Consider the following 25,170-nt stretch of genomic DNA (forward strand, 5'->3'; position numbering starts at 1 on the left):
TGAGGGACCTGAGATGATAATCTTGACTTAAGAGAATTTAACTGCCAATTTAAACTAAACATGAATGCATTACCAAGTTTAAATGTACAAGTCAATTACAAATCTTCTTCTTCTTCTTTCGGCTGCTCCCGTTAGGGGTCGCCACAGCAGATCGCCTGTTTCCATTTCTTCCTGTCCTCTGCATCTTGCTCTGTCACACCAACCACCTGCATGTCCTCTCTCACCACATCCATAAACCTTATCTTAGGCCTTCCTCTTTTCCTGTTACCTGGTAGCTTCATCCTTAGCATCTTTTTCCCAATATACTCTGCATCCCTCCTCAGCACATGTCCAAACCAATATAATCTTGCCTCTCTAGCTTTGTCTCCAAACCTTCCAACCTGGGCTGACCCTCTAATATACTTATTCCTAATCCTGTCCACCCTCGTCACACGCAGTGCAAATCTTAACATTTTCAACTTTGCCACGTCAAGCCCTGACTCCTGCCTTTTTGTCATTGCCACTGTCTCCAACCCATATAACATAGCTGGTCTCACTACCCTCTTGTAGACCTTCCCTTTCACTATTACTGATACTCGTCTGTCACAAATCACTCCTGACACTCTTCTCCACCCACTCCATCCTGCCTGTACTCTCTTCTTCACCTCTCTTCCACACTCACCATTACTCTGAACTGTTGATCCCAAGTACTTAAACTCATCCACCTTCGCCACCTCTACTCCCTGCATCCTCACCATTCCTCTATCCTCCCTCTCATTCACACACATACATTCTGTCTTAGTCCTGCTGACCCTCATTCCTCTTCTCTCTAGAGCATATCTCCAGCTCACCAAGGTCTCCTCCACCTGTTCCCTACTCTCACTACAGATGGCAATGTCATCTGCAAACATCATAGTCCACGGGGACTCCTGTCTGATCTCGTCTGTCAACCTGTCCATCACCACTGCAAATAAGAAAGGGATCAGAGCTGATCCTTGATGTAATCCCACCTCCACCTTAATCGCATCCGTCACTCCCACCACAGACGTCACCGCTGTCACACTACCCTCGTACATATCCTGTACCACTCTTACATACTTCTCTGACACTCCAGACTTCCTCATACAATACCACAAATCCTCTCTAGGCACCCTGTCATATGATTTCTCTAAATCCACAGACACAATGCATCTCCTTCTGACCTTCTCTGTACTTCTCCATCAACACTCTCAGAGCAAACATCGCATCTGTAGTGCTCTTTCCTGGCATGAAACCATACTGCTGATCACTAATCATCACCTCCCTTCTTAACTTAGCTTCCACTACTCTTTCCCATAACTTTATGCTGTGACTGATCAATTTAATCTCTCTGTAGTTACTACAGCTCTGCACATCACCCTTATTCTTAAAAATCGGTACCAAAACACTTTCTCCATTCCTCAGGCATCCTCTCACTTTCCAAGATTTCATTAAACAATCTAGTTAAAAACTCCACTGCCATTTCACCTAAACACCTCCATGCTTCCACAGGTATGTCATCTGGTCCAACAGCCTTTCCGTTCTTCATCCTCTTCATAGCTATCCTTACTTCCTCCTTGCTAATCCACTGCACTTCATGATTCACTATCCACACATCATCCAACCTTCTCTCTCTCTCATTCTCTTCATTCATCAACCCCTCAAAGTACTCTTTCCATCTTCTCAACACACTCTCCTTGCTTGTGAGTACGTTTCCCTCATTATCCTTTATCACCCTTACCTGCTGCACATCTTTACCAGCTTTTTTTTTTTTTTACAAGTCAATTACAAATGTGTTTTAAAAAGAGGACTTTTAATAGTCAATGTAATACATAGGTGTTGTGTCAATAATAACCAATTTCAATAACATTATGTATGCAATAGGTAGTCTTACTGTTCTAAGTATTATGTAATATCTGATTGGTCAGTAGGTCATGTGATTTGTTTTTCAAGTGCATTCATTTGTTAGCACCAGAATGCACATCAGTCTGATGAAGTCTTTATTACAAGACAAAAAAAGTTTTGAAATAAATTTCACTTCTGTATAAAACACGTCAGCTCTTCAATTTTCAGCAGCTATTTGTTGAATGAGATTTTGGGACCTTATTTAAACTAACCTAGAGCGTGTAAAATGCTCTCCTGTGTCCTAAGAAGTAATACAACAACCTCTGTTGTAATAGTGGGGTCCAGTAAAGTACAATTGTGCACACTTACCATAAATGTAGATGTTAGAGTGTCTTCACTATTGCAGTCATCACATTTGGTTATCCCTGCCAGGGTAGCCCTCGGCCAGCCCGAATACCAGAGACTTAGTATTTCTGTGTCGGTTGCTGTCATTTGAAGACTAACATCAGGTCGTCAGTGGTATAAATCAAAGCAGCCGACGCCGTTACATCAGTTTTTCTTGCCCTGTCAAGGAGCCCCCAAAGTAGGAGGCCAGGTACTGGTGGAAGAACCCCACCAGTGGTAAATAAATACCAATATGTCCCTTGAAAGAAAAGGAGGACAACAAGGAAGAAGGGTAACAAAAAGCAAATAGGGGAAGAAGGGAGGGTAACCAGGACTGCAACAGTGAAGACACTCGAACATCTACATTTATGGTAAGTGTACACAACTGTACTATGTTCTTCGTGTTTCACTGTTACAGCCATCACATTTGGGTAGATTCCTAAAGCTGATGAAAAGGGTGAAGGCAGTCAAGGAAGCTAGGGGTTGGCTAGGATGCCCTGCAAGACTACAGAGGCAAACTATGCCCTGGATTTGGAGGAGAGAGGCAGGTGGTAATGCTTGGTAAAAGTGTGAACAGATGTCCAGGTGGGAGCCTCCAGGATGTCCCTGGTGGGGACCCCTCTGAGGAAAGCTGCAGAGGTGGAGGCTTCTCTGGTGGAGTGTTTCCTGCCCCCCTTGAAGGAGGCTGGCCATGCTGTTTGTAGCAGAAATGGATGCAGTGTGGTATCCATTTGGAAATGGTTTGCTTGGAAATGGCTTTGCCTTCTGCCTCTGTAGTAAAACTACCCAGCAATTGATCTGGCTTTCTGAAGGGTTTAGTCCTGTTCAGATAGTATCTGAGCTGTCTGTGTACGTCCAAAGAGTGCAGAATCCTTTCCCCCTTGTTTTGGGGGTTAGGAAAGAAGGTGGGTAAATGAATGGATTGGTTGAGAGCCATACTGGACACTACCTTGGGCATGAAGGATGAATTAGTTCTTGAGGGATACCCTGTCTGCATGGAAGATGATGAAGGGTTCCACAGCCATGAGTGCTTGCAGTTCAGAGACTCTTCTGGCTGAAGTGATAGCCAGAAGGAAGGCACTCTTCCAGGAGAGAAATTTTAGCTCTGCAGAAGCAGGCAGTTCGAAAATAGGCAGGATGAGTTTTTCTAAGACAAAGTTAAGGTCCCAAGCTTGTGTTGGTGCCCTTCTGGGGGGCCTCAAGTTGCTAGCCCCTCTGAGGAACTGTTTAATCAGAGGGTGTGAGAAAAGAGGCTGCTCAGTGTGAAAATGTGCAGAAATAGTAGAGGCATGAATTTTTATTTAGGAGAAAGAGAGACGGCTGTGTAGTAGGTCAGCTAAGTAATCCAGGATGAGAGGGATGGAGGACTGTGCCGTATTGGCCCCCCTCACCTGGATCCAGGTGCAGAACCTTTTCCATTTATCTGCATAAGACTTTCTGGTGCTAGGGCATCCGGCCTCTCGGATAACCTCCAGAACCGGTTTACTGAGGATGGCAGACTGGTCTAGGGTTAGGGAATAAGCCAAGCTGCCAAACTGAGTGTCTGCAATTGGGGATGCATGAATTCCCCTTCCCTCTGGGTTAGGAGGTTTGGAATCTAAGGAAGATGCCATGGAGGCAGTTGGGTCCAAAAGCTTTCTGCTTAATTGGTCTGCTAAGGAGCTGAGAGAGCATGGAAGGTATTGTGCTAACAGGTGCAGTTGCATGGAAGAGGCTGTGAGCCAAAGGGTCATGGCCAGCCTGCACAGAGGGTAGGAGTGAGTCCCTCCCTGCTTGTTGATGTACCACATCACAGTGGTGTTGTCTGTTTTGATCAGGAGAACTCCTGGAGAGAGAAGGGGTTTGAAAGCTATCAAGGCCTGCTGTACAGCCATCATCTCTTTTTGACTGATGTGCAGGGGGATTTGCTGTGAGCTCCATTGGCCATGTATGCACCTGCCATCCAGGTGTGCACCCCAACCATAGTCTAATGTGTCTGTGGTGAGGGTCTAGCCAGCGGGGTGTGGAGAGAAAGGCAGTCCCTTGTTGTGGGAGCAGGCTGTCACCCACCAAAGAAATTCCTTCCTCAGGCAAGGAATAATAAGTAGAAAAGTTTCCAGATCTTGAGAGTGTTGACACCAAAGGCTCTTTAGGTACCACTGAGGTTTCCACCAAAGGCTCTTTAGGTACCACTGACGTTTGCTCATATGCAGTCTGGCATGTGGAATGAGGAGTATGCAAGAGGCCATGAACCTCAGGGCTTGAAGGATTTTCCTTGCAGAATTGCAGAAAGCTGCGGCCTGGTGGCCAGTTGAGAGAAGTAAGCGGACAGGAAAATGTTTCTCTGGTGTGAGGTATTCCAAATGGGATACTGTGTCTAGACTTGCTCCCAGGAAGATTATCCTTTGGGTGGGTATCTGTTTGGATTTCCTTTCATTGACTGTGTAGCCTAGGGAGGTTAGTAGGTTCGTTACAAAGGCCAAGTCTTTCAGCAACTTTCCCTGGCTGCCTGCCTGAATAAGGCAGTCATCTAAGTAGGGGTAAATTTAAATATTTCTTTGTCTGCAAAAGGCAATGGCCGGAGTCAGGCATTTTGTGAAAACTCTGGGAGCAGTAGGTAAGACAAAGGAAAGCGCAGAGAACTGAAAGTGTTAAGATCCTGCTCTGAAGCGGAGATATTTTCTGCAGGACTCCCTGATAGGAATGTGGAGGGAGGCCTCTTAGGTCCAGGGTGCCTAGTGAAGTGTTCTGCTGGAGGGTCACCAGGAAGGTGTTTAGAATGGAAAGATAGAGGATGGGGTGCCAGGTGCCATCTTTTCTGGGTACCAGAAAAAGTCTGGAGTAGAAGCCTTGGCCCATCTGCTCTGCAGGAACGTGCTCTACTGCCTCCAAGGACAGCAGGGAATGGATTTGCTTTTGAGCCTCTGCCCACTGATTTGGTGGTAGATCTGGGATCCCTTTTGGAGTTGGAAGGGTGTGGAAGGAGAATTTGCACCCATGAGACACAATGTTCAGAACCCATTGGTCCTTGGTAATGATGGCCCAGGTGCTTGAGTGAAAGGAGAGTTTTCCTCCTAGGGGTATGGGGTATGTAAAGGTGGGCAGAGGTGAGGTCAGAAGGAGGCGAGTCATTGTGAGTTCTTACCATAAGGGGATGGCTTAGAACTTCCTGGTTTTGAAGTGGAGGTAGTCCACGGCTTCGATCCCTGCAACCCCCTGGGGCTGCTGTCTGGAGGGGTCTGTTTCCATGGGGCCTTGGCTGAGCCTATTTACTCGGAGCAGGAAAGGACCAGTGCTTGGAGGGAAAATGCCTGCTGAACCTAGGGGGTTGGACCTGTAAGAAATCTTTAACTGTCTGCATAGATTTTGCTTTTTCTTCCATCTTTTTAAGACCTCTTCTGCATTAGTGCCAAATAAGTTATTTGTGGAAGGTTGCATCCAACAATTTAGATTTGATGTGGTCTGGCAGGGGTTGTTCCTTAAGCCATGCATGTCTTCTAATGACAGATCCAGTGACTGCTGCCCTGCAAGGAGACCTCTTCTGCATTAGTGCCAAATAAGTTATTTGTGCAAGGTTGCATCCAACAATTTAGATTTGACGTGGTCTGGCAGGGGTTGTTCCTTAAGCCATGCATGTCTTCTAATGACAGATCCAGTGACTGCTGCCCTGCAAGGAGCTTCTAGGGCGTCAAAACCGCAGTGCAAAGTGTGTTTAGTTACTTGACTTGCAGAATGCATCAAGTCTTGTAACTCTTTTGATTCTGCTCATGCAGGAAAGGACGACATTTTTGTTTAAGGAATTCCAAGGTATGCTGCTGATATTTAAACATATGGAACTGACAATTCAGTGCCCTGATACCAAGAGTAGCTGAGGTGTATACTTTTTTACCCCAGCTGTCCAGCGCTTGGGAATCCCTGTCTGAGGGGTGGGATTCTTAGCAGAGGTTGCTTTAATCCCTTTTGGCCCTTGAGAAATGACCTCAGGGTCAGCTGTTGGATTTTTAAACAAATATTTGTGTGAGTCAGGGACTCAGTAGTACCTGTCTGGTTTTCTGGGAGCAGGAGGGAGGCATCTGGAGTCAGGCTGGATTCAATGAAACATCATCCTCCACATCAAGGACAGGGGGGATGGCTAAGGGTCTGTGTTGGGGAAGATCCAGAAATTCCCCGAGTCTATTTTTAGACTGAGGGTAGTCTTGACTCTCCCATTGGAAATACTCCCTTAAGGTATGTAGGGTTTCCCCAAAGGAAAAGTCCTCTGGGGGAGTGGCTGAAGGAATGGATTCTTCTGCATCAGAATCCTCATATGTGGAGAGGGGCTGCATGTCTTCATATTCAGATGTATCGGATTCATCTGACTCTTGTTCAGACAAAACTACTGGAAACAAATCTCTTTTCCTTTTTGAGGGGGTGGCTTGGCTTCCCTTAATCAGCATGATAAGGTCTTCTGCCATTTTAAGCATTTGAGACTGAGGCAAGTTCGACCCCTGGGCCTAAGGGACTTGGCAGTTTTCGAAAGAAAGGTATTCGCGAAAGAAGGCATCGGTTTATGTCAGGATTCGGTGTTGCGAAGGACTTTCTCAGAAGCCGGTGCCTGCACAGTGGCTCCGGACCCATACAAGGTGGAGATGACCGCAGGATCCTTAGAAGAAGAAGAGTTCTGCAGCGTACTGGACTCTGAAAGGGTCTCGGTAGCGGCCTGCAAATTAACTGAAGTTGGCATCAGGGGCTGGGAAAGCATCTCACTAATCTCTGGAGGACTGACGACTAGCTTAATGGAAGCGTAGTCGGAAGGTTTGGTCCTGTGCGGTCTGTCTCTGCCTTTATCTTTATGCTTTTTCAGAAGAACTGCTGTCGGATGGCTTATGAAGCCATATCGGAATTCAAAGACTGTAAACAAAAATATCTAGCTACAATAAGGGCCCAACGATGGATAGCTTTGGCGTTAAATCGCAGAAGTGACAACGAGAGACGTCGTGGTCTGGTCCTAGACAAGTGATGCAGTAAGAGTGGAAGTCCCGGTGTGGTATTTGCTTTCCACAGGCGAGACAATTATTAACTTTTTCTGACATCGGTTAGTGCAAGAAAAAAGGATCCCCAACGGGGTACTTAGCATTCAAAGACTTCAACTTCCAGCTTTAGACCATTCCATAGTACTACCACTGCACTCTTATCCTTCTCTGACTGCATTAATAAAAATCGGAATAACAACCTGCTTTCCTCTGCACTCTTTATTGACCTCTCTAAAGCCTTCGATATGGTTAACCATCAGTTACTTATAACTATACTTAAATCACTTTCATTGGGCCCACAAGCAATGAAATGGTTCAAGTCCTGTCTAGAAAACAGACAACAAGCAGCCCTCTGGGACAATAACTTATCCACTCACCTCCCTATTACCCTTGGTGCCCCTCACGGCTCCATTTTGGGCCCTCTCCTTTTCTCTACTTTCATTAATGATCTAAATGATAACCTTCCTCAAACCACCTGCATACAATATGCAGATGATTCCACATTAATCTGTAGTGCTGCCTCTTCTGCTGAACTCCAGTCCATCACCCAAAAAGTATTTAACTTAGTAGAAAACTGGTTCCTTCAATGCTGTTTCCTCCTAAACCCTAAAAAAAACTAAATTACTACTGTTCACTCCAACACAGAAGTTCTCCCCTATCAATATCACAGTTACATCCAATAATGGCACTCTCATAGCACCTGAACCGACCACTAAACTTTTAGATGTAACAACTGACCACCACCTGAACTTCGATTCACACATTAACTTAACCATTAAATCGGTTAACAGAAAACTAGGTTCCCTGTACAGGATTAAACCTTTCCTTACTCCTTTAGCTAGAACTACCATCGCCTACACACATCTTATCTCTACCCTCCTATATGCCTCCCCCATTTATACTAATCTATCCAAAAGTAACCTCAATAAACTGGCAACCTCCTATTGTAACATTGCCAGATTTGCCATTGGCTCCCCATTTAGAACCCACCATTGTCAAAATCTTAAACAGCTAGGATGGCTGGAACTGCAAAATCAGCTTCTACTTCAGCAACTTACTATCACCCAAAAGATTTTGCACCATCCCAGCAATACCCCAATACTCTGCAGCCTTATCACCCCATACAAAAATCTCACAACCTTATGCTCAGCTAATAAATTACTAGTGGCGACCCATAAAGCCAACAATAAATCACGTAACTGTCTTTTCTCCAACTCTGTGGGAAAAATTTGGAACAGGCTTCCCAGTGAACTATCATCTCTTTCTTCAACAACACTTTTCAAGAAGCAACTAAAAACATTCCTTAAAACTGAATGCCTATGTCCATATTCTAACCCTGACTAATAACCTCCTTCTTTCCATGTTCTTATCACTATCTTTTTCAGGCCTCTGGTCATACCTCTCTCCTGACCACAGTTAGTTGGGCCACTAGCTTACTGAATGCTATTTCTAGCCTAGTCTTCCTGGGAAACTATCCCAGAGTACAAACCCACAAAATAACTCCTCTACTATGTATATATTCGATACTGTCTCACTTGGACTGTAGAATCTGAAAGCTACCTACCATGTATATATTTGCTACTTTTTCACTTGGACTGTAGAATGTGAAAGCTACATAAAATCATGTGTTTTTAGTTAACTCACGGAACATGACATTACTTGCTAGCCTTCTCTGTGATGAGTATTAAGCTTTCTACTGTGTGAAATGTTTCTTTTTTTACCTCTTTAATTACTTGTTATTCTCTTTTAAAAACGCCAACACATCTCATGTACATTGTTTTTGCTAGTATATTGTTATGTTGTATCTTTTTGTAATTCATTATTATTACTATTGTTATTGTTTAAAAACGCCAACACATCTCATGTACATTGTTTTTGTTAGTATATTGTTATGGTGCATCTTTTTGTAATTCATTATTATTACTATTGTTATTGTTTAAAAACGCCAACACATCTCATGTACATTGTTTTTGTTAGTATATTGTTATGGTGTATCTTTTTGTAATTCATTATTATTACTATTGTTATTGTTTAAAAACGCCAACACATCTCATGTACATTGTTTTTGTTAGTATATTGTTATGGTGTATCTTTTTGTAATTTATTATTATTACTATTGTTATTGTTTAAAAACGCCAACACATCTCATGTACATTGTTTTTGTTAGTATATTGTTATGGTGTATCTTTTGTAATTCATTATTATTACTATTGTTATTGTTTAAAAACGCCAACACATCTCATGTACATTGTTTTTGTTAGTATATTGTTATGTTGTATCTTTTTGTAATTCATTATTATTACTATTGTTATTGTTTAAAAACGCCAACACATCTCATGTACATTGTTTTTGTTAGTATATTGTTATGGTGTATCTTTTTGTATTTCATTATTATTACTATTGTTATTGTTTAAAAGCAACACATCTCATGTACATTGTTTTTGTTAGTATATTGTTATGTTGTATCTTTTTGTAATTCATTATTATTACTATTGTTATTGTTTAAAAACGCCAACACATCTCATGTACATTGTTTTTGTTAGTATATTGTTATGGTGTATCTTTTTTGTATTTCATTATTATTACTATCGTTATTGTTTAAAAACGCCAACACATCTCATGTACATTGTTTTTGTTAGTATATTGTTATGGTGTATCTTTTTGTAATTCATTATTACTACTATTGTTATTGTTTAAAAACGCCAACACATCTCATGTACATTGTTTTTGTTAGTATATTGTTATGGTGTATCTTTTTGTAATTCATTATTATTACTATTGTTATTGTTTAAAAACGCCAACACATCTCATGTACATTGTTTTTGTTAGTATATTGTTATGTTGTATTTTTTTGTATTTCATTATTATTACTATTGTTATTGTTTAAAAACGCCAACACATCTCATGTACATTGTTTTTGTTAGTATATTGTTATGGTGTATCTTTTTGTATTTCATTATTATTACTATTGTTATTGTTGAAAAATGCCAACACATCTCATGTACATTGTTTTTGTTAGTATATTGTTATGTTGTATCTTTTTGTATTTCATTATTATTACTATTGTTATTGTTTAAAAACGCCAACACATCTCATGTACATTGTTTTTGTTAGTATATTGTTATGGTGTATCTTTTTGTATTTCATTATTATTACTATTGTTATTGTTTAAAAACGCCAACACATCTCATGTACATTGTTTTTGTTAGTATATTGTTATGGTGTATCTTTTTTGTATTTCATTATTATTACTATCGTTATTGTTTAAAAACGCCAACACATCTCATGTACATTGTTTTTGTTAGTATATTGTTATGGTGTATCTTTTTGTAATTCATTATTATTACTATTGTTATTGTTTAAAAACGCCAACACATCTCATGTACATTGTTTTTGTTAGTATATTGTTATGTTGTATCTTTTTGTATTTCATTATTATTACTATTGTTATTGTTTAAAAACGCCAACACATCTCATGTACATTCTTTTTGTTAGTATATTGTTATGGTGTATCTTTTTGTATTTCATTATTATTACTATTGTTATTACTTTGCAATCTACTTAGCTTAATGGAGCTTATCTCCCCGGGCCTCTACTGAAAATGGACATGTATCCAGTTGGACTAGCCCGGTCAACAAATGTAAAATAAATAAAATAAATTCTTCTCCATCAAATAACTGAGCAGTACATCAGCAAAAGATGAAATATTTACACTCAATTATCATAAACAAAAATAAGGACAATCTCCTTAGAGCTACAAACTAATTGTAAGAAGGGGTTTAAACTAAGAATGAAATGAGTAAGGGACAACGGACACCCCTGCTTAACCCCATGACGCTCTTCAACATTAGACATAGGATCAATTAGAAATATGAAAAAGGATGACATGTAATTCATGCATTCATTAAACTGAAAACATCCCCTGCAATGTCAGTTTTTTGTAACACTTCAAATATATATTGTTCTTATTGAGTTCCTAATAAGTACTTAACATAGCAATATCAGACATGAATAACATCAATGCTTGTAAGACGTAAAAGCCTGAGGGATATAACTTCTGGTTGGTACAGACATGGAGTCATAGTCTGACACCCTCACATACCCTTAACCCTATATTCATAATTTAATAAGCTACAAGAGAAAGTGTTTATAATAAATGGATGCCTTGTTACTGATTTAGAAAGATGTTAGTTCTACTTACTGAGTCAGATGCTCAAGGAACAAACTTAAGCATCTCTCTTCTCTAACTTTAGCTGGCAATAGTCAACCATGTGGAGTCCATTCACCTCAGAGCTACTGTTATCAGTCATCTGAGTTGGCACACAATTTACGTCATATGGAAATGTGAGGGATAGATAAAAGAATTTGGCATGCACATTGAGGAATTGCAAAAGATACACTATAATTATAGTACCAAATGGATGACAAAATGAAGGAGATGTAAACAGCCATGACTTTCTCTTCCGATCAGTTATAGGATTTAACGAATGAGATGGTTGGACTTTTTTTTTTTTTATTTTAAACAAGAAACGTCTTTAAGTATCACTTAAGGCAAAGACAATCACACACTTATAAAAATGAGAATAAACCATATTAACATATTTCATTTGCAAACATTACACATCACATATAACCTTCTGCACGGTCATTGCCAGTCTAACATTACATAGCTCATTCAGTCCCCATCTTCCTTTAAACCTAATTCCTCCTCTAAAACATTTTTCTGCATGTACTGTTTCACAATTTCCATTAGTTTCAATGTAATTTGCTCCTACCCTTTTCTAAACATACCACTTTCAGTTCCTTTAGCTCTGCTTTTTACTCACTACTTCTAGTACAGTTGGTTTAGAATTGGATTTCCATTTTCTAGTAATTGCTTTTTGGCACCCACCAGAGTTAAACTCAGCAAGGCCTTACTATGCCTAGGCATTTCCAATTCTGTATCACAGCTCAAAAAAATAATTTCCTTGGTTAAACCTATTTGCTCACACAGTATTTCTGACAGAGTAGTCTGCAGGGAATTTTTAAGTCTATCAATATACTACACTCCCAAAAAATATGTTCTCAATTACCTCTTTCTTCACCATCACACTTACATTTGCAATCTACCGGAAGAAAAATTCTTTGGAGTCGGCTTGGTGTATAAAAATGCCTATGCAAGCACTTCCAAGCAAAGATCCTAAATCTTGTAGATTTTGTTGCATATTTGGGAGACATACATATATCCTCCCATTACTGCGGTGGTGGTGCTGCGGTAGCGTTGTCTCCTCACAGTTAGATGTTGCCCGTTTGATTCTCAGTTAGAGCGTCTTCTGTGTGGCGACATGCGTGAATGAGCATTCCTTCATTGAAGGTTGTGTGTTAGGCCCGGAAACCCAGCACGTAAAACTCTACTGCCAATCATTAGCGGACCGGAGTTCCGCTGTGGCGACCCCTAACCGGGAAAAGCGGAAAGACACAAACAAACATATATCCTCCCATTATTTCTTTGTGAACTGCTCATCCAACCTCTCTCTTCCCAATCTTTTCTAGACTCCTCTGGTTGATTCTTATAGTTATCATGCAATATTTTATATTCCCTAATAATTATCCTTTTTTAACAGCAGCTTCTGTTCCAGATTCTACTAAAAACTCTATCAGTGCTGGTCTTTCACTTAGGGTCTCTCTATTTTTCTCTCTTTGCCTGTACTCCAATATCAATCCTTGATAGGGAAGGCAATCTTTAGCCTGCAGTCCAAATAATTTCTTGGCCTCTTCACATTTTATTACGTTTTCCTCTCTACTTAATTTGCTCTCAATACCTTGGTTCCTTTGCCAGTTTTCCTCAGTAAATTATGGTCCCATCTTGCCCATTCGATATACCCCTATCTGCAGCCATTCTTACTGGTAGAATCTCCTTCCTCAATTCCGTGTTGGCTTAAATCTTAGAATACTTTCTGCTACTTTATAAATATATTTTGTATGGTTAACTTTATCCTCCTTAAGGATCTGCATCCAAAATCCCAATCCCTTATTTCTTGAACTTCCACCCTGTTTCACATACTTGTCCACTATGAATTACAGATTTCTGCTTGTGGAGATGGCTGGACTTTTAAAAGAAGACTGGAAAGTATGGAAAATTGTTCAGTGTGGCATCTAAAGTGATTGAAAGGATCACTCTAGGTAGAAAAATGTTAGGTTTGATAGTTTGTTTGAGCAGTCAGAGTTCACTTGCAGCAAACTTACATGACTCATATTACAGCCAAACAGACTGGCTTCTCAGAGGATGAGACCCACATCAAGAGAGTGTATCAAAAGTACGTTGCGTACACTTACCATAAATGTAGATGTTCGAGTGCATTCACTGTTGCAGTCATCACACTTGGGTTATCTGCCTGTAGGTAGCCCTCAGTCGGCTCAAATACCAGTCTTGGGATTTCTGCATCGGATGCTGTCACTTCTTCCATGATGTCAGGTCGTCAGGGGTATAAAACAGGCAGCTGATGCCATTACATCACTTTTTCTTGCCCCAGATGTCACGAGCCCCCCAAATAGGAAGCTAGTAAATGGTGTGGAACACCACCAGTAAAAAGTAAATACCACTGCCATAGAAAATGGCCATACAGAGGGTAGGTAGAAAGGATAGAGAAAAACAGGGGGCTGAAGGGAAGGAAACCAGGACTGCAACAGCGAATACACTCAAACATCTACATTTATGGTAAGTGTACACAACCGTACTATGTTTTTTGTGTTTCACTGTTGCAGTCATCACACTTGGGTTGATTCCCAAAGCTGAGGAAGGGTGGAGGCAGTCAAGAGGAGTTAGGGCTGGCTAGCAAGCCTTGTAAGACTGCTGTAGCAAATCTAGCTCTGCATTTAGAAAAAATAGGTAAGTGGTAATGCTTGGTGAAGATGTGTAGAGAACTCCAGGTTGCAGCTTCCAGAATGTCCCTGGTAGGGACTCCTCTGAGAAATGCTGTAGAGGTGGAAACAGCCCTAGTGGAATGTGTTCTGATCCCCTGTGGGGTAGGTTTTCCATGGTGCTTGTAGCAGAAATGGATGCAGTGTGCTATCCATTTGGAAATGGTTTGCTTTGAAATGGCCTTGCCCTCTGCCCCTGTAGCAAAGCTGACTAGCAGCAGGTCAGATTTTCTGAAAGGTTTAGTCCTGTCAAGGTAGAACCTGAGCTGTATGTGCACATCCACGGAGTGCAGGATCCTTTCCCCTTTATTCTGGGGATTAGGGAAGAAGGTTGGCAAATGGATGGCTTGGTTTAGAGCGACACTGGAGACCACCTTAGGCATAAAGGACATGTTAGCCCTGAGGGAAACCCTGTCAGCATGGAAAATAATGCAGGGTTACACAGCCATTAGTGCCTGCAACTCAGACACTCTTCTAGCTGAGATTTGGCTAAAAGCAAAGCTGTTTTCCAAGAAAGGAATTTTAACTCTGCTGAAGCCACAGGTTCAAAAGGGGGAAGCATGAGTTTTTCCAGAACAAAGTTAAGGTCCAAGGCAGGGGTGGGTGCTCTCTTAGGGGGCCTTAAGCTGTTAGCCCCTCTCAGGAACTGTTTGATGAGAGGGTGAGAGAATAGAGGTGGCTCAGTATTATAATAAGCTGAGATGGCAGAGGCATGAATCTTAATGGAGGAGAAGGATAGGCCTCTGTGGACTAGCTCTGCTAGGTAATCAAGGATTTGAGGTAAGGAGGGCACAGCTGTGTCATTTCCTTGAGACTAATTCCAAGAACAATATATTTTGCACTGTTCAGCATAGGATTTCCTAGTACTAGGCGTTCTGGCCTCAAGAATGACATCCAGCACCTGTTTGCGGAGGGTTTCTGGTGGTGTATTCAGGGGATAAGCCAGGCTGCAAGGTTTAGGGTTTGCAGCTTTGGATGCAAAATCTGTCCCTCCTGCTGAGACAGCAGGGAAGGTGTCTGATGAAGGTGCCAGGGTGGCACTGTTGTCAGACTGTGTAAGAGAGTGGGAGAAGGGGCAGAGGTGGAAAGGCATAAATTCAGAGGTTTTCCCATTTTAAGGATAAGGCATCCACCTTCCAGGCCCTGTTGTAAGGGTTTCTGGTGCAAAATTTGCTCAACTGGTGGTTCTCGGGGGAGGCAAAAAGGTCCACCTCCGGTATTCCCCACCTCTGGATTAGAAGGTTGAAGGTGTTGGGCTCCAATTTCAACTCGTGTGGGTCCAAGAGATTTCTGCTTAAGTCATCTGCCAGTGAGTTCTGTTTGCCTGGCAGGAATTGAGCTTGTAGATGCACTTGGTTGCTCAAGGCTGTGTTCCACAGGGCCATGGCTACCCTGCAGAGCGGGTAAGAATGGGTTCCTCCCTGCTTGTTTATGTGCCACATAACTGTGGTGGTGTCTGTTTTTAACAACAGCTGTCCTGGAAGGATTAGGTACTTGAAGGCTGTCAGAGCATATTCATAGGTTGGTACTAGGCTACTGGCCCTAGGGCCTATACAAGCCCAGCCATAACTATTCCCTGGCTATTTCTTCCCACACTATTTACTTCCCTGAACCCCTGTCTACCAGGGTGACTGACGTGATCCCTGGGGTGAATTTCCTTTCTCCTATCCAATCATCAAGGTTCCTTTTGAAGAGGGTCAAAGAGGCACTCTGCTTGACATCTATGGGCAGTCTATTCCAGAGTCTGGGGAGTCTCTGGGTCAGGAACCTATCCCTCCAGCATGTTTTGTTTATTGTGATGACAAGGTTTAGATCCCTGGAGCATGTGGCTCTGAGGGATTGGGATTTCTTTAAGTGTAGCATGTCCAACAGCTCTGGGTTTGACATGGCCTTGTATGTTAAGCAGAGATCTCCTCGGAGTAGACAATATATGACAGAGTATAACTGGAGTTTTTTAAGGCAGTCAGCATAGGGCATCTGCTTTAGGCCTGTGATTCTTTTAGTGAGGTATTTCTGCGGCCTTTCCAGTTGTTGCAGATGTCTTGCAAGGTACACATCAAATGGGGCGCTGTATTCTATAATGGGTCTAATGAGGGATGAGTACAGTGGGACAATGACCTCCTTTTTTCTGGATGAAAAGCCTTTTGTGATGAGGTGTGCCACACAGAAGGATTTCCTGACTGTTGTGGCGATGTGGTTATTGAAGATGAGACCACTGTCCACCTGTGTCCCCAAGTCTCTTATCACACTTTCGGTGTTTAGTGTACTGCCACCTATGTGGTAATTCATGGGTACATGTTTTTTCCCAAAGGGGATAACTATAAATTTCTTGGCATTGAGCTTGAGCCCATGGCTCTACCACCAAGCACCTGTTTCTGTAAGGCCCTTTTGTAGAGTATCGACATAATTTGGGGATACAATAATGGCTCCCAGTTTGCAGTCATCTGTGAACTTTGTTAGCCAGAGTCCCTTAGTGTTGGTCTGTACTTCAGAGAAATAGATGCCAAACAAGAGAGGTCCCAGGACTGAACCCTGAGGTACTCAACTTGTCACTTGTCTGGAGCTGGATTTGGAGTCAGCTACTTTTACAGTGTGGGTTCTGTCAGTAAGCCAGTTGCAACCCATCAAGTGATGTAGGGATTAATGCCCAGCTTAGTAAGTTGATCTATGATTCCAGAGTGGGGGATGGTGTCAAAGGCCTTGGCAAGGTCCAGATAGGCTGTGTGGACTGTCTTACCCTTGTCCACAGCTGTGGAGACCAATTCAAAGAAGTCAATCAGGTTCAGGAGACAAGATCGGCCCTTCACGAACCTAAACTGGGTGGGGTCCAGTGCTTTAAGGTTGCCAATGTCTTTGTTTATAAGTTCCATGATAATACGTTCCATGGCCTTGCAGATCAGGCTCGTCAGACTGATGGGGCGGTAGTTCCCGGGAACCAAGGTGGATCCTCTCTTGTGGAGTGGGATAACTGTAGCTGTGCGCCACTCAGTGGGCATGAAGCCTGAGGTGAGGATATTGTACAGCTAACATCTCTTTTTGATTGATGTGCAGGAGGATTTGTCCTGGGCTCCACCTGCCCTGAATGCATTTGCCTGCCATGTGAGCCCCCCCATTCATAGTCTGATGCATCTGTAGTCAGGATTTGGATGGCGAGGGGTTGAGTGAAAGGCAGTCCCTTGTTGTGGTTGCATGCATCTGCCCACCAAAGGAACTCTGCCTTTAGATGAGGTATGACAGGAATGACTGTTTCCAAGTCCTGAGAATGTTGGCACCAAATACTTTTTTTAAGTACCACTGAAGTTTCCTCATATGCAGTCTTGCATATGGAATTAGCAGAATGCATGAGGCCATGAACCCTAGGGCTTGCAGTATTTTCCTTGCAGATAGCTGGGATTTGGTGGCCATTTGTGTGAAGTAGTTGTTCAAATAGACCTGTTTTTCTGGAGTGAGAAATGCCATCTGGGAAGTTGTGTTCAAGCTTGCTCCCAGGAATACAATTTTTTAACTGTGCACCAGTTGTGATTTCATTTCGTTGATGGTGTACCCCAATGAAGATAGGAGTCTTTTTACAAATGCCAGGTGCTGAAGCAGCAATTCCTGACTGTCCGCCTAAATCAGGCAATAGTCCAAGTATGGGAAAATTTGGATATTTCTCTGCCTGCAGTATGCAATGGCTGGAGCCAGGCACTTTGCGAATACTCCAGGCGCAGCGATAAGCCAAAGGGAAATGCAGAGAACTGATAATGCATAGAGCCTGCCCTGAAGCGTAGATATTTCCTGCAAGACTCCCTTATGGGGATGTGCAGATAAGCTTCTTTTAAGTCTAGGGTGACTAACCAGGCATCCTTGGCTAGCACAGGGAGAAGCTATTGCAGGGTAAGCATTTTGAATTTTGGAACCACCAGAAAAGTGTTGAGAATTGATAGATCCAGGATTGGGCACCAAGAGCCCTCTTTTCTGGGTACCAGGAACAGTCTGGAGTAGAAACCCTGCCCTCTTTGTTGTAGTGGAACAGGCTGAATAGCCCTGATATTGAGCAGGGAAAGTACTTGCTTTTGAGCCTCTGCTCACTGGTTGGAGGAAGGTCTGGAAACCCGCTTGGGGTTGGCAGTGAATGGAGTAGAATCTGTACTCCTGGGACACGATGTTTAGAACCCATCGGTCCTGAGTAATGGACATCCAGTTTTTGGCATGAAGGGCAAGTTTTCCTCCTAGGGGCGCAAGTAGTTGGGCAGGGCTGGGAAGGATAATTGAAAAGTCATTGTGAACGTTTTCCATAAGGGGGTGGCTTACCAGTCCCTGTTTTTGAGGTGGGAGCACTCCATTGTTTAGATCTCTGGATACCCTGAGGTCTTGGTGGTCTGGTTCCCCTGATTTTGAACGTGGAAGGGGCTGGAAAGGACCAGTTTTTAGAAGGCCAATGCCTATTGAATCTAGGTGGCTGCACTTGTAAGAATTCTTTAACAGTTTACATAGATTTAGCTTTTTCTTCCATCTTTTTAAGAACCTCTTCTGCTTTGGTGCCAAACAAATGGTCCTGATTTAAAGGAGCGTCTAGTTACTTTGATATGACATGGTCTAGCAAGGTTTGTTCCTTCAGACAAGCATGCCTTCTCAGTACAGACCCAGTAACTGCAGCCCTGCAAGATGCTTCTAGGGCATCAAAGCCATACTGCAAAGTATGCTTACGGACTTGGTTTGCAGAATGCATTAACTCTTGTAAATCTTTACTTTCATCACGATCTGGAAATAACACCATTTTTTGTTTAATTAGTTCCATAATATGTTGCTGGTACTTCAACATGTGAAACTGGCAATTCAATGCCCTGATGGCAAGAGTTGCTGAGGTATATACCTTCTTACCCCATCTGTCTAAAACTCTGGAATCCCTGTCTGAAGGTGTAGGGTTTTTGGCTGTAGTAGCCTTAACACCTTTAGGACCATGGGAAATGGTCTCTGGATCCGAAGTAGGATTCTTAAAGTGAAATTTGTGAGAATCAGTTACTCTGTAGTACCTGTCAGGTTTTCTAGGGGCTGGTGGTAAAGTGTCTGGAGTAAGACTGGATTCCATGAAGACATCATCTACAACATCCAGGACAGGGGGTACAGCTAGAGGCCTGTAATGAGGCAACTCTAAAAATTCTCTGAGCCTCTTTTTAGACTAAGGATAGTCCTGGCATTCCCAGTGGAAATGCTCTTTTAAAGTATGGAAGGTTTCACCAAAAGAAAAATCCTCTGGTGGGGAGGCAGAGGGAATGGATTCCTCTGCATCTGAATCCTCAAAGGTTGATAAGGGTATTATGTCCTGGTAATCTGAAGGGTCAGAGTCATCGGACTCCTAGCCTGTAAAATCAGAAAGAAACTCAATCCTTTGTCTCTTAGCAGTGGAAGGCTGGCTTCCCCTAATTAGGGTGATAAGGTCTTCAGCCATTCTAAGCATTTGTTTTTGTGGCATGGGAGCTTGAGCATGTGCTTTGGTCGTCGGTTTTCTAGGCATAGTGCGTATTCTGGGCCTGAGAAACTCGGTAGTTTTAGCTGAAAACAAAGTTGCCAGTATAATGCGAACATTGGTTGGTCGGAATACACCCTCAGAAGCTGGTGCCTGCACAGCGGCTCCGGACCCATCCAAGGTAAAGACATCTGCAGGTTCCATAGTCGAAGAAGCATCTCACAGCATACCGACTGGGTCTCAGCAGAGGCCTGTGAATCTGTAGAAGCGGGCATCAGAGGCTGCAAAGGCTCCTCACTGAGTACCAGCGAACTGGCGACTAGCTTAACGGAAGCGTTGTTGGCAGTTTTGGACTTATGCGGTCTGTCTCTGTCTTTATCTTTACGCTTTTTCAGAAGATCGGTAGTCGGATCGCTTATCGAAGCCATTTTGGAATACGGAGAGCAAAAGAATTTGACAAAAATAGCCTGACGACAAATGGTTCTGGCATTAAACAAGGCACAAAACCGACAGCGAGGGACGTCGTGGTCTGGGCCTAAAACAGGTGACGCAATAAGAATAAAAATCTCTGAGGTATTTGCTTTCCACAGGCAAGACAACTGTTAACTTTTTTTGGCATCGGTTAGAGCAAGAAAAAAGAATCCCTAGTGGGGTACTTAGCTTTAAGAAGACTTCAGGTTTAAAACTCGAAAAACTAAAATTTTCAGGTGTGATGACTGCAACAGTGAAACACGAAAAACATCATATATTCCACTTTCTCTCTGTTCAAAAATGCCCTGACCAGTTTTATCTTGTTTCTCTATTTTCAGCTTGAAAGAAGTGATTTTATCTACATTCTAGAGTCTTAGTAAGACCTGTACAGCGAAGGGATCCAGAGTCAATGTATAGCACAAATTTTCACCAGAGATTCAGGCACAACATTTGGCCTTCAGTTCTGCTATTAAATTCTGTCATATCAATAAATGGAAGTTTGCTTACCATATCCATCATTTCAAGGTTTGGTTACCTGGTGGTCTGGTTTCTTTTTACTCTCCAGAAAGCATTTTTGCTTCCTATTTCTGTTTCCTTGTAGAGATTCCTCTGTTTGGAAGCTAATTATGGAGAAATGTCTCTTTTTGTCAAAATTCTTCTGTTTACTTACTTTTTTATCCTTAAGTGCATTTTGAAAGATCTGTGGGACCAAGGTTTGTGTCCTAGAGATATTTGTTGGGCTATTGATATTAACGGGTATGTGGTAATTTAGTTAATTATCCTTCCCAAGTTTCAACTTTTGTGTGACATTCATAAATAATGTTCTGTTTTAATGGATTTTGTTAGTAATTACAACAATGTACATGGTGTCATCTATGACTATGTTTCTAGTTTCCTTGTATTCTAAGTACTGACAAAGAACTTTATAATTTTGTCCCAGAATGTTACTGGTGTAAAGAACAATAATAAGAGATCCAGAGTAATTTCTTTTTTAAGCTGTATAAGCCAAGCTTTCCATTACTGCAAGAAACACATGAACTGTTAGGAGCATGAAAAGCTGATACAGTTTTGCAAATTATGTTAGCTATTTTTCTTACACTACTGAAAGGGAGAGGGCATTAGTCAGGAAAGGGATCCCCTTTGAATTGCTTTCACAAATTCCAGATAAGGAGGGAAATGTTTTGCCTTTAATGGTTTAGCATTAGGTCAACTGATAACTATAAACCTATATGTCCCTTATGGGATAAACATGGAAGAAATGACACATTTCTTGAGGGAATGGGCATCGTTTAAAGACTCAAGAGAAGTTTAGTCAGTTCATTGCTAAAATAAATCAAAGTATTTCTTGGCTGAAATTCACTATAAGTGGTCTGGGGAAGTCCATTCACTTCTTGGATGTACAAGTAAAGATGGATTTGAAAATACGGATGTTTAACCGTTGTATTTTTAGGAGAAACACCTTTAGAAAAAGTTATTTACATTACTTTAGTAATCATCCAAGGTATATGAAAATTAATATTTTTAAAGCACAATTAATTAAAGCTAGAAGGATGATTAGCTCTGACGTAAAATTTTTGTAAGAAGTTTATTATGCAATTATTTGTTGAGCGCGGTTATCCAGTTATAGAATTAGAAAAAGTGTCTAAATTAGTTATTGAACAGAAAAGCCTTAAATTCCAACCTATTCTTTTGAATGAGATTAGTAATATTGATTCTAACATCAATTCTAACTGTGAATGTACTAATAAAATGTTATCCTTTCCTGTAAGTATCAGAAACCAAATTAATCAAGGCGTACTGAACAAATGCTTCATCAAACTCAAGGGAAATCCAACAAAAAGTAAAACGGCAAAGCAACACCAGGCTCACATCTTTAGTTATACATATATATATATATATATATATATAAAAACCACCATACATATATTATTGCATGTCATTATCCTACTTAAGAAATGGACGTGCCTTCAGCATAGGCTTTATTGCTACCTTTCATTACTTGTGCCAATATCTGCTCTTAGCCTAATTATCCATTTACGTTCCAAACATTTTTTCTCATTCCGTATATCACCCCCTCTTAAACCTTCTTCTACCTTATCAATAACTAAAAACTTATACCTATGTGCTTGTGAAGTTTCTATTACATGCTTAGCTAGGGAATTCTTCAGCGTAACATTCCTAATATCATTTAGATGTTCCCATATATGTTCCCTCAAAAGTCTGTTTTCCCTACATAGAATTTCTTACAAATAATACAAGTAGCATCAACATTGAACCTGCAAATTCTGCCTTGATCTGGTTGCAAAAATTTCCCTGATCCATCTATATAGTTACAATAGCTGCAACCATGACATGGTCTAGTAGGTTCATTGTTGATGCTACTTGCAATAGCACTCATATAGTCTGTCAGTATGTATTATTAGGGAGTGATATACAGAATGAGACCAGTAGGATAATGACACGTAATAATATACGTATGGTGGTTTTTATATATATATATATATATATATATATATATATATATATATATATATATATATACACACACACACACACGTATAACTAAAGATGTGATTTAGAGCTTTTGTTAAGAAGGATAGGAGCATGCTTTTGTTAAAAAGGATAGGAGCATGCAAGTTATACATGCAATTATAGATGGTTTTTAGAGCTGTGTCCTTTTAAGAAGTAATTAATTGAATGGAGCATGTGACTAATTTTGTTCTATTTAAATGAGAGAGAAACAGTTGATTTTATACATCTGAAGAAGCAGTTTTATTACTGCAAAAGCGTTAATGGTCAACTTGCTTAATAAAAATTAGTTCATTTTATGAATGAGAGCTTGGTCTTGCTTTACCATTTTATTTTTTCTTGGGTTTCCTCTAAGTAGCGTAACACAAAAAAGAGCCAGCACAAATCAGTGTGGAAAAAATATATATTAACTAAAACATAGTGCCCAGTTTTACATTGGAAAAACTATTCGGGAGCTGAGGGTAAGAATTAGAGAACATTACTATGCTATTCAGAACAATAATTTTTACAATGCTCTAGCAAAGCATAGCATAGACTGTCTGAACTTTAGAAAGTCTGATTTTTTTGTGTTGAAACAAGTAGATACTATTTGGCTTATAAATGGTTGCAATGATTTTGTAGAAACAAAGGAGCTTAAGTTGGAGATCAAACTAAGAGCAGATAGATTTCCAGGAAGTAATGATTGTATTAATGTTAAATGCTTATTAAAATATAGAATCATTGAATTTTATACATTAAATAAGTTATTTAGTTTTTATGATTAATTTCTAAGTAAACAAAAAAATATGTAAATCATTTTTTAAAAAACGTCTTTTTAAGAGAGTCATGAGATTGATGGCGTTCACTTTTGATTGGGTTATTTGCTTAGCGAGCAAATACCTGATTATTTAAACATGGACATTTTTAAAGGCGATATTTTCTGATGAAGTTCCATGGTGTACTAAAACTGGGATGAAAGCACTTAAGTCTATATTGTGTTTTTTCATGGTATATATCGCTGTAATGCCTTTTATTGCATTGGACTGGTGTTACTAAGGTTTTTAGGCAATCGTTTAAAGAAGGATTAACTTTTGGGGTAGGGACTGGAAAGTTGTGGTACCATACTTGGAGGTTCACTAGGGCCCACACCTAATCTATATTCCCTCCTGAGGAGATATCTTAAGAGATATACAAATTGGACTGTCATGAGCCATGCTCATGAACATCTCTGCCTTTCACATAATATATACACTTACTATTCATATTGGTTTCAACTGTACTCCTAGACTGATACATTTCCTGCTCACATTGGAATATTTTTTAGAAGTTAAGTACTTAGCATAACTTGGCATACGTGTTGTCCAATTTCATTCTTCCTTACTGATGGGTCTAAGGATTTGATTCGGCCACTTCACAAGACTTGTGATCCAAACCTCAAGCTCCTCCCTCTCCCATGATGCCTCACATCTCCTCTAACTCCTCAGATAGAGTTTACTGCTCTACAGACAGTTATCTACAAAGATATATCGATAGGAAAATGGCATTACCATAATCTGGAGCTCAAACTAGGAACGTATGGGTTCCTAAATTCCTCTAGGTAGCTCTGAAAAGCTTAGGCTGGGGGATGGATGGGTGGGACGTGAGGAAGAATGACACTGGACAACACAGATGCCAAGTTATGGTAAGTACATAAAGTACACTTGTGTACACTTACCATAAATGTAGATGTTCGAGTTTATTCACTGTTGCAGTCATCACATTTGGGTTATCCCTGCCAGGGAAGCCCTCGGCCGGCCCAAATATCAGAGGCTTAGTATTTCTGCGTCGGTTGCTGTCGCTTCAGTACTGACGTCAGTTCGTCAGTAGTATAAAGTAAGGAAGCTGACGCCATTACATTAGTTTTTCTTGCCCTAACCTGTCAGGAGCCCCCAAGTAGGAGGCAGGTTCTGGTGGAAAAACCCCACCAGTAGAAAGTAAATACCAATAAGTCCCTTGTAAGGAAGGAGAAGAGGAAGAGGGGGATGGAGGGAGGGAAACCAGGACAGCAACAATGAATACACTTGAACATCTACATTTATGGCAATTGTACACAATTGTACTATGTTCTTTGTGTTTCACTGTTGCAGTCATCACATTTGGGTTGATTCTCAAAGCTGAGAAAAAGGGTGGAGGCAGTCAAGGAAACTAGGTACTGGCTAGGATGCCCTGGAAGACAGCAGAGGCAAACCCTGCCCTGGAATTGGAGAACAGAGGCAAGTGGTAGTGTTTGGTAAAAGTGTGAACAGATGTCCAGATGGCAGCCTCCAGGATGTCCCTGGTGGCGACTCCTCTGAGGAAAGCTGCAGAGGTGGAGGCTGCTCTGGTGGAGTGAGTCCTGAACCCCCTTGGGGGGAGGTTTTCCGTGTTGTTTGTTGTAGAAATGGATGTAGTGTGCTATCCATTTGGAAATGGTTTGTTTGGAGATGACTTTGCCTTCTTCCCCGGTAGCAAAGCTAAAGTACAGTTTTGTACCTACCATAAATGTAGATGTTTGAGTGTTCACACTGCTGCAGTCATCACCCTTGGGTTATCCTGCTGTCAGGCGGTCCCGCAGTCGACCAGAGTTCCAAAGTCTTGGTCCGGCGT

General features: G+C 41.3%; 1 protein-coding gene across 1 annotated transcript in view; it reads right to left on the reverse strand.

Moving 5' to 3' along the window:
- Positions 1 to 25,170, reverse strand: part of DEPDC5 (DEP domain containing 5, GATOR1 subcomplex subunit) — a 2,513,958-nt gene that overhangs the window by 1,075,293 nt on the left and 1,413,495 nt on the right. The gene's annotated exons all lie outside the window — the stretch shown is intronic.

The sequence above is a fragment of the Protopterus annectens genome, chromosome 4.part0 (genome assembly GCF_019279795.1).
Source record: "Protopterus annectens isolate FY-2018-M chromosome 4.part0, PAN1.0, whole genome shotgun sequence".
Taxonomy (NCBI): Eukaryota; Metazoa; Chordata; order Ceratodontiformes; family Protopteridae; genus Protopterus; species Protopterus annectens.